Source organism: Schistocerca gregaria, unplaced genomic scaffold, assembly GCF_023897955.1.
Source record: "Schistocerca gregaria isolate iqSchGreg1 unplaced genomic scaffold, iqSchGreg1.2 ptg000259l, whole genome shotgun sequence".
NCBI classification, from domain to species: domain Eukaryota; kingdom Metazoa; phylum Arthropoda; class Insecta; order Orthoptera; family Acrididae; genus Schistocerca; species Schistocerca gregaria.
In genome coordinates, this window is record NW_026061764.1 from 4,404,994 (window position 1) to 4,411,426 (window position 6,433).

The following is a 6,433-nucleotide window of genomic DNA, read 5'->3' on the forward strand; positions in this document are numbered from 1 at the left end:
CGGATGTATTTGAGCTTGTAACTGATGGTCTGAATGTTCAGCGGGGGGTCAAGGCTTTGCGGCCTGACAGCATAGAATAATTGCGCCGTAATGCCCGAAGGGCAGTTGGTAAGGATAGAGACCGTCCTTGTGACATAGAGAGCCGCTGCCTTTTTCTTGATGTCGACTAAGCCCATCCCTCCGTTCAGGGGGTGGAGTGTAGCAGTTTTGGCAGATACACGAAAAATTTCCACGCGCTAAATAAAATTTGTTATCGTCGACATAGTATTTCTAGCAATGACAGCAGGGAGCGGCAGGAGCTGCGCCATGTAGTAGGCTTTTGATAAGATACAGGCATTGATAAGTTGAATGCGATCAAATTGGTTGAGGCTGCGATGGTAATTATCAATTAGGGCTCCATTTATTTTACGTGCTACATCTCGCCAGTTTGCCGCTATCATCTGTAGAGAGGACGCCATCAACATGATCCCCAGAGCCTTGTGTTCTCTGACTTGTTTAGCATAATCAACACGCAAATGCTGGAGGCCACAGAGGTTCAGAAATTTGCTTTTGTGTTCATTTAACTGCGCTCCTGACACCAGACAGTATTTCCGAAGTTCAGCCTCTAATACGGTGACATCATCGACATCGCGAATCACTACACCCACATTGTCGGCATAAGCTCCGATTACACTTTTTACCCCAGAAATTGTAATCCCAGTGAGTTTCGTCTGCAACTGTTGTAACAGAGGTTCAAGGAAAAGTACAAAAGCAACATAGACAGAGGGATCCCTTGTGGAACCCCTCGGTTGATTGGTATTGGTCGCGTCAGTCGTGAGTTGACAGAAAGTTTTGCAGTGATTCCCATGGCCGCGTTTTTAATCATGTCAATCGTGTTCCGAGAGTAGCCCAATCTTTGCATAGTCTCGAGAAGGTAAGCATGATTTACGAGATAAAAAGCTTTAAAAAATCAAGAAAGATCAGCCCACATTTCATGTTACTAGCGTTCGTTAACGCAATGACGTCGCGGTAAAAAGCAGCCGTTTGCAGAATTGTTCTCCTGAAGGCGCATGTCTGCTGTTGGCCAATGATTTTAGCAGTGAGTGGCGTGAGTCTCATGTTAATTGCGCGAGCCACGATCTTATAATCCGAGTTTAACTACGATATTGGCCGGAAATTGGTGATAGTCTTAGTACCTCTGTTTTTAGGGAGAAGCACAATTTTACATTCCTTAAAGAAGGGTGGGACAGACGTTCCTTGCAAGACTTCGTTCACGACGTGAGTGATTTTGTCCCCGATGATGTGCCAATATTGCTTGTAAAATTCAATTGGTAAGCCATCAGGGTCCGGCGATTTCCCAATCGGCGAACTGCAGACAACCCCCACAACATCTTTATTACTGAAGGCCAACGAGATAGAGTCATTGTCTTCCCTAGTTACGGTAGATGAAATGGCACTAAACAGTCCATCATAGCAGTCATCGTGTAGAGTCACTGATGCGTAGGTTTTGACAAAATAGTTGTGCAGTGCTGTGACAATCTCTCGTTATGTGTCAACCGTTGTTCCATCCTCGAGTTTCAGGGCGTCAATAAAAGTCCGCCTCCTGTTCCTTGTATGTTTGAGGAGGTGGTACAGAGCCGCTGCTTCATCATCTCTGACCGACGTCACTTTAGATTTTATCTTAAGGCCGTCCAGTTTCATCCTCTTCAGATTGATTAATTTTGCCTTTATTTTCCGAATGTCGTCAATTCTGGTGGCCGTCGCGTCTGCACGATCGTACAGGTCCCGTAAGATTGTGTAATAAAATTCCATCGTCTTTTTGATTTCCGCCGCCCTTTCAATTCCGAATGACATGATAACTTTTCGCAGTTTCGGCTTTGCCTGCAGAGTCCACCACTCTATAGTGCTGCGAAACTTGTGAGTAGCGCGCAAGCACTGCTCCCAAGCACGACGCACCCCCTCCTCCAGCAAAACATCCGATAACAAAGACACATTCAGGTTCCATTGATCTTTATACCATCGCGTGGGTTGGGGAAGTAATTTCAAGCACGCGATGACACCACTGTGATAGGAGAAACTGGAGGGGATCGTCTCTACTTTTAATAAATCATTCTCGATAACATCGGAAACATAAATCCGGTCGATTCTGCTGCAGGAATATGCGACGATGTGAGTGAAGCGTACCAATGTCGGGTACCTAATTTCCCACGCATCTTTAAGTTTGAGGTCGGTCACGAGGCGCTTTAATTCAGACGAATAATTAAAAGTTGGGGACTGATATTTCCTGGATAAGACACAATTAAAATCACCACCAATGATAATGTGTCGGGGATTTTTCCGAAAGAAAAAAAGTAGCTCGTTCCGCTCTATAGGTATTGCCAGAAGGTGCGTACAAGTTGATGATGGTGACGCCGAAAACAGTGATCCCGATCCTTCTACCCGATTCCAATTTGTCGATCTGAGTAACTGGAATCCCTTCTCTAATTAAGACTGCGGTGCCCACGGTCGTTTCCAGGGAAAAATTTGCAATGCCGACAAACCCAGGAAGAGTAAATTGTGGCATCGACACCTCCTGCAAAAGTGGTATATCAGTACCGGGCTCATATAGATATTGTTTTAATGCATGCAGTTTCACTTCTGATCAAATTTTATTAATATTGAGGGTCGTGATCGTATAGGCCTGTGACATAATAACAGGACGTCTGAGAGAAGGAGGGATCAACTGCCGTTAATTGCCCACATCTCCATGCCATTCCATGTGAGTAGCGGCCGCGCAATTCCTGTCTGGAGCGTCACTGAGTTGATCTCTTGCATCTTTGTTTTTACTCTTTTTCCGGACAGCATTAACATTTGGTGGTACTTGGATCCTGTGACGGACACTCTGCAGCACCGCTGCAGTCGGAGGTGTGGGAGGGTCTTGGGTGATGTCAATCGTCTCTCCCGACACATCTTGCGCCGGGAGCGCATGCGCCGAAACCGCTGGCGAGCGATCAGCTGAGCCACCACTTTCACTATCAGCTTGTTTGGCAACACTCGCTGCCCGAAGTTGTTTGTTGTCACTGACAGTCCCAGGCTGCTGTGTTTGTATACCGTCGCGGAGTTGATGACATTCATGTTGTTCTGAGGCTAGGGTCGGAGCAGTTGCCACGTGTTGTGTACCGTCCGCTCCCGGAGACATTGTTTGTATACCATAACGGCGAGCCGCGATGTGAGTACTTCCAGTAGATACGTGAGCCATATCTACTTGTTGACTTTCCTGAGTGTGCTGTTGCGGAAGTTCTGAGACATGAGCCTGTGGTAACTGAACGGCGTCGACGGAAGTATCGACGCTTGAAATTGCGGTAGAAGAATCGTCCACAATCGCTGCACCGGTTATAACTTTAGTACCCGAAGCGATCCCCCGTACGACCGATTCCGCGGTCTCGTGCGCACTGAAGGTTTTATCATCAGAGTCACGGCTGTCACAAGTTCAACGCCTCTTATTAGTCGTGGCATCGACCTTCGCGGGTGGCTTAGCACCATTGTCTCTCCTTACCAGAGCTGGAAACTCTTCAGGGCGAAATTCTTTTAGCTCTTCCGAAGGTACGGCAGAACTAGGGACCTCACCCTCTACGATAGGGTTATCCGAAACTACATCAGCCAACGTAAGACTTTTACGCTTCTGTAGCGAATTTTTTAGCACAAACATTCGCCTGGTACAGTCATGACGCAGGTGACCACTCTCATTACATATATGGCATGTGGGAGTTTGGCCACTGTAAGTAACATGAGCCCTATAGTCACAAACGGTAACATGCGAGGGTATATTCTGCTTTATATGCATTTCTACTGATCGGACGCCACTGTAACATTGTAACCTGTGCTGGTTTGACCACCGTTCGTTACGAATCTGCTTGATATCCCCGAATTTGGACAGAACTTCCTTCAGATAACAATCTTCTACTTCAAGGGGTAGGTTAAAGATACGCACATTGGTATACTCCACATCGGCATTGGAAATGAGCACAGTACTTACAGACTCGTCCCGGTGTCGAAAAACAGCTCTCCCTCCGTGTTTCGTCAGAATCTCTTCCAGTAATACAGGATTCAGCAATTTTACAAATAAGCAATATTCCTCGGTATCATAATACGCCGTGTGCACTTGATCAGAGGTAATTCCAATGACATCCACAACCCAATCTGGTATTTCCAAGGCACTAGGCTGCACAGAACGGGTAGACTTGTCAAATTCAAATCAGAGTGTACACTTTCTCGGAAATAACCTGGACATTGCAAAACGATAACTAGCAAAGGAACCGCTAGAAGAACACAAGAATGAAAATCAAACTCAAGAACAATATACACTAAATAAAAACACTTCACGGTAAAGAGAAAACTTAAGTTGTTATCACGACTTGTAAACACGTGGCGGAGTGGAGCACTTTACACGTCCGATCAGCACGGTGTCACAGGCGCGACTTCCACTGAGCTAAAGAGGCACGGCCTAGCGGTTCTTTTGAGTACTTCGTCCTTACGGTCGTCTCGATCATCAGTCTTCAGCTGACAACACTTCATATCACCGACTTATATTTGCAGCTTTGGCGAACCATTACTGCTTGGCTACACATCTGACACGTAACCGATGTACTCTCTAACCAACACCACTTGCATTTCAGAAAATGTCTTTCTCACATGTCTACAAAATCGCCTTCACCTTCAAATACAGTTTCCTTGCGACTGACGGAGACCTAGGCAAAGTTTAAAGTTGCTATTTCCATTACATAACGTTCATCAGAAAAACGGTTATTATCATCTGTAGCGGAACAAAATTCCGGTTCGCCCAGTGTGGGGCTCGAACCCACGATCCTGAAATTAAGAGTCTCATGCTCTAGCGACTGAGCTAGCCGGGCTGCCTCGGTAAATATGTGCCGGGCAGCACGTCACACAGTACTCGTATGGGTTGGGTGGTCCCATGCAGAATCTCTCCATGTTGCCTAATGTTTTCTTAACGTCACACTCGTCACGTACTTCACTTTTATTTCATAATCATTTCTGAGAGGTAAAGGAATTGAATGAAAACCTGCAGAGTTAGTGGCGTCAAAATTAACACACATACTTGATGTGGCTCATAAGCCGAACGAGTTACTTTCCGACGTTGTCTTAGATGTGCAAGTGCCAGTCAAAACTCGCGGCGACGGAACTCTGCCGACCATTTCGTTAGTTAACACCGGTCTTGTTGTGTGTGTTTCAAGCTCAAGAGCATCTCCAAGCAGGAAATGGTCAACAGAAACATTCAGACGGTTTTTGTACAGCACAATTGCTACACTAAAACGGTATGTTTCTTTTTCAGAACTGGAAAAAAACGACCGTGACAGGATTTGAACCTGCAATCTTTGGATCCGAAGACCGCCGCCTTATCCATTTTTTTTATTATTATTATTTTTCTTCTGCTTACGAAATGAAGCTTGAAAATCTTGCCAATCGAATCCTTCAGTGTGGTTGTAACTTGGGAGTCGGTCAACATGATATATTATTCGCCTTATAGATGGTCCGCCTTTTTGCAGTGAATATCTGCTGAACTTTCAGTAACATGAAATTCAATCAGTTGACCTGTTAGTTTCTTTATTTTACGTCACAGTTTTGAGCAGGTAGTTGGCGAAGTGATCCTTGTAGTTTTGTGTTTTCATTAGCAGATGGTGCTGAGTTGTAAGATAGACCCAGAAGTCTTCTTTACTCTTTTCTTCTTTTGTAAATAAGTAGTGTACTGTAGCGGATTTTAACCAGTTTAGTGCGTTCCTTCTCGTCCGTGGGTACGGAGTATCATCCGGCGTTAGAAAGGCAGCAGGCGTTATATATCTGGGAGATGTTCTGCTGATGAGCGCCAACTTGTTCGTGATATATGCCCATATATCTTTTACTTTGTCGCACACAAATCTGTGTTCATCAGTATCTATTAAATTACACGTGATGCATAAAGGTGATTCTGCGAGGTGTATGTTATGTAGTTTGGAGTTAGTGGCCAATTTTCTGTTAACTGCGAAATACCAAGTGGCTTGCATTGCTGACGGCTAGTGTGGACAATGGATGTTCAACCAGATTACCTTCCAGTCGTAAAAATTGTATTTGTCTTCGACGTTATTTGGCTTCTTATCTTTCATGAGTTCCTGGTACACGCGTTTCACTGCCGTCATTGCTTGTACGGGGATCCTTGTCTGTGCATAACTGTACTCCAATAAAAACCGTTTTAAATGATAAAGTCCGTTTGGAATATGTTGCACCGTGATGGGTGGACTGAGGTTTGCCGGAGCTATCTCAGTAAGCAGGTGAGCAGCGAGACTATCTGCTGAGTGTTTCCATTGGTGGAAAGTTTTTGATATGTATAAAGCTTGCGCCTTCTTTCCAACATCGACAAGCTTTAAGCCACCATTTTTTGTGGCCAGCGTTAAGGTGTCAAACTGAACTTCAAAAATGTGAC

The 6,433-nt window shown here is 45.1% G+C and overlaps 1 non-coding gene across 1 annotated transcript; it reads right to left on the reverse strand.

Annotated features, from left to right (window-relative positions):
* Window positions 1-4,795: 4,795 nt before the first annotated feature.
* Trnak-cuu (transfer RNA lysine (anticodon CUU)) lies at window positions 4,796-4,868 on the reverse strand. Its single transcript has one exon. It is a non-coding gene; the product is annotated as a tRNA-Lys (tRNA).
* Window positions 4,869-6,433: the final 1,565 nt, after the last annotated feature.